This window comes from Strongylocentrotus purpuratus, unplaced genomic scaffold (genome assembly GCF_000002235.5).
Source record: "Strongylocentrotus purpuratus isolate Spur 01 unplaced genomic scaffold, Spur_5.0 spur5_scaffold_6, whole genome shotgun sequence".
In the NCBI taxonomy this organism is placed as follows: Eukaryota; Metazoa; Echinodermata; class Echinoidea; order Camarodonta; family Strongylocentrotidae; genus Strongylocentrotus; species Strongylocentrotus purpuratus.
In genome coordinates, this window is record NW_022145612.1 from 44,168,509 (window position 1) to 44,173,032 (window position 4,524).

A 4,524-nucleotide genomic window follows, 5' to 3' on the forward strand; every position below is an offset into this window, starting at 1 on the left:
AAACATACGGGACATCCGCGTAACCAGGGCGACCGGAAGCTTTGCTCGGTGCGACACTTCAATGCACGCGAACGACTATACGCTGCGGGATGCAGTGTCTGAATCGAGCTGTATTCATTATCATACAGAGGTCCACCTTTACATGACGTTTATCCTTGAATATACGAAATCGATATTGTATACAATAGTTTGTTGGAGTAAAGAACAAAGTGATGTAGTGATGTGTAACACTTTGTTACAAACGATATACAAGACCGTTGTTATAGAGATGCTATTCATTGGTTACGCCTGATTGATAATGAGGTGCTTCAATATGGTTCATGAATGACGTTTTGTATCGTTTTATCTCTCAATCATTTACGGCTTTGAAAACCATATCACGTTATCCTCATCTCTATTGACAATTGAATTAATTTTTATTGGACATATTTTGATCATGTAAAATGCTCAAACTTTTAATTTTTAATTTGCATGATTAATTAAGGAAAGACTTTACATGTAAATGATATATCGAAATGCATCAGTACTAAGAAGCAAAACTGGTAGAGCGACAAAAAGAGGAATAGAATTGAGTAGAATTGAATCAAGCATTAAGCTTTTTGGTGCACTAGGTTTTATCGATGGGTTCATCCACAATATTAATTTTCTTCCCCAAAATGGGAATTTGTTTTTTTATTTCTGCGTTTTCAAAATAGTACATAATCAGGAACCAACATTGCTAACTTATATCTGCAGACTTGACACTCATAGCGCTCCCAATTGTTACCCTGGCTTTTCAAATGGCTGCGATTACGACGCTCTAGCTTTTTAAAGAATTATTTTCTGCCAATTACCTATTTACATCACCTCCCAGGTGGGTTGAATGTGGCAAATATAGATCAATGTCTTGTCAAAGGACATTGGTGCCGCGGCGGGACTCGAACCGCGAACCCTGTGATCCACAGTCCCTTGACGTATCCACTCGACCACTCGACCACGGCCCCTCCCCCACACACAACGCACACACACACACACGTTCTCAATGACCCATGTTGGAGCACAGTATTTCATGGGTAATCACGAGAGCAAGTACGTTATTAATCTTATGTCTTATTGGTACGTTTTGCTTGAGCTATCATCCACCCACCCACCTCAGTGGTTAGAAAACCGTGATGTCAGATTCACTCTCAAAAGAGGGCGCTAAAGTCAACATACGATGGAGCAACTTTGAATGTTCCCCAAACCAGCATGACTTTTTGTTTCATTAATAACTTGCTTGATTGTTTGCATTTCTTAATTCAAATACAAGTATATTGATACAGTCCTCTTCCTCCTTTAAAATAGTAACCCATGACACTAATATCAATTATTCTCGTGATCCAAGCAGTCAAACAATTTGACAGGTATTATTATCATTATATGTTCACTGTGCTTTTAAGTATCTCATGGCAGTGGTGGAGCAAGAGTCCAGGAATTTAGGGGGCTTTGGTGAAAGGGCGGGGAGGGGGGGGGGGGTTCTGGTCTTACTGTGTGGACAATGTTAATAAATAATAATAATAGTAATGATAATAGCAATAACATTAATATTAAACATAATGATAATGATGATAATAATGATGATAATAAATAATTACAATCATAGTCATAATAAGAATAATAATAATAATACTTATTAAAAAAATAATAATGATAATAGTAATAGCGGAGTCTTTCATAGCGCTTATGTCTAACACATTGCCACTCCTGGCGCGCCACTATTGCTACTCCGGCTTTAAGCTTTCAATCTAATGGTACTTCTACTTCTACGACGATACTCAGCAGGATCCATAAGTCAGGATGTAGTGCTGAGGAATAAACTATCTAGTTCTTGGTCTAGATGCTTGGTGGAAGCGCTCCCTTGAAGCCCTCCAGTGAAGTAGCGTCAAGGGTGATCTTTGAAAGTGCATTCCACGCAGTTACTGTCCGAGGGAAAAATGAGTTCTGGTAGAGCAGGGTGCGGGATGGAATAGCCAGCAACTTCTTTGAGTGATACTGTCGTGTGTTGGTAGTTACTCCTGCATTTATCTTGATTCTTTGATTTACTTCCATACTTTTAAATTTTCAATAACATCTTTGTATTTGTTTTGTCAATTACATTATATACTAATATTGTTGTTTGAATATTTGATATATTTGATTTGCAATAAATGCGGGAACATCTGGTTAAAAATTTAAGTCCTATCGATTACCCATTTACCTTACCTGGGTTAAGTGTGGCAAATTAAATGTAGATTAATGTCTTGCCAAAGGACGCTATTCTGCGATAGGGATTCGAACTACATACCTTGTGGCTCACAGTTCGTAAATTCATCCAAAACCACAGCACCTCTCTGGACAAAATACTGGAAAATAAAGCATTCGAGTAAAAAAGAGAGAGAGAGGAAGAGAGAGAGAGAGGGAGAGCGGGTGGGCGGTGGGGAAGGGCGGGGGGAGGTGTACGTCACGTATCACAATGACCCCTGAAATTTATCAAGAAATGTCTATGGTAATACAAAATATCGTCACACTAATAACTAAAGACGAATTAACCCCCTCCACCATCAAAATAATGTTCTAAAAGCGCCCTTTCGGATTATAGGACACTACAAATTTAGATCTAAATTTGTTAAGATAACGATCATGTATGACAAAGATTCTTCGGCAGTCCCTCTATCATCATTACCTACACGATCACGTGCCAATAAGGAGTGCTCATTTATCCCAAGAAAACATAACATCATTCTAGTGTAATGGTATAGTGTCGTTTTGGGCCACTTTTTAATGGCTAATTCATCATTTGCCTGTCATGACGGTCTACATGAAGTTATTATTTCGCGTGTTCGGTTACGCTGATGTAGCGAGAGAGGAGAAAATGTTTACGCCACAAGTTGACATAAATCGTCAGAAAAATAATTATCCCGCGGCCAGCTATAGTTTCATGGGGTATACATACATGCTTCAAAAGGTCAAGTATATTGTCAAGCGTGGACTATAATTATGGACCAGGAATAAGATCGGACGAGATGATGTCTGTACCTCAAGAGAGAGAGAGAGAGAGAGAGAGAGAGAGAGAGCTTGATTGGGGAGGGGGTGTAATAGAAACAAGAAGGGGACACGGTCTCATAACGTAAAAATCCTCTCCTTTTTCTTTTGTCAATGTTATTTTGAATGAGCGCCATCTGGGTTATAACTTAACATAATGATACATATTAATAAATATTATGATGTCTTGTATACCCAGGAAAGCATTATCAGTATTAATACTGCTCTCCCTGAGGGCCCTGCACTCAAATTTTTACCCGGGCTTTAGCCGAGCTACCATGAAAAGACGCTCAAGTATTCAATGAATTTCTTTCTACCAGGTACTCATTTGCCTCACCTGGGTGGAGTGTGGCAAATTAAGGTTAATATCTTGCCGATCGACATTAGTGCCGCGGCGGGACTCGAACCAAAAACCATGCGATCCACAGTCCGGTGACGTTACCTCTAGTCCACGACACCTCTATACCATGAATTATAATTGGGTTCATTCGCACTACCGTCGTCACAAAATACAATTCAGAATTATTTTCGGATGACTTCTGTAAAATAAATTTGTCTCTCCCCTCTGTTCAGTCAAAGTCCCCATTTCTCTCTCTCTCTCTCTCTTTCTCCTCCTCTCTCTTCCTCTCTCTCTTTTTATCTCTCTCTCTCTCTCATCCGTCGATGTCAAGCAGCGACTTTGTAAAAAGTCATGCTTTCCAATTCGCAATCCCAAACGGAAGTTTCATTTTTAACTGATTTTATTTACTGCCCAGATCAAAAAGCTTATTCATCGTAACAATTCCTGGAATGCTTTATATTTAGAAAGAGTTGCTTTAGGCATCGGACTTATGAAAAGATGAACAGGGTAGTGAAACAATATTCTGTGACCATGTCGTCGGCTTATCTCCGCGAAATGGAATAATTCATCATTTCCCGTTCCAAGATCCACCGCTCTAGGGTTACCAAGACGCAGCCAATATTATGGCGTCGAAACATCCATGTCCTTACAAAAACCAATTCGAGCCACTCTCCCCCTTTTTTTTCCTTGTTAGTTGTCATGAATCCAGAGGAGATAACCAATGACTATATATCGCACCTGCGGGTTGCCAAACAGCTAGGTTGTTAAATCACAATTGATACGCGTCCAGTAAAAGAATCTTGCCTACTAGTGCTCTTCGCTCACCTACACTCGAAGCATCATCCATCATGGACGATAATGGGACTGTTCAGACGACATCATTATGGATCATTCAATCATTCTTAATCACGGTCTTTGTGTAAACGAGGCATAGCTAAGCCAGGTGAACAGTATAATACAATCTACAATGCCTAACATGTCTTTGAAGCCCACTCGATTCCAGTGCGATTCAACGGCATATCCAGAGATTAACAATCAAGGGGGCACAATGAACCTTAGATATCGAAGTCAGTCTGAGGTCGGGGGATTTGAGGAGGGACGCCCCTTAGTAGATGTTGAATGTAATCTATTATTCAGATAAAATA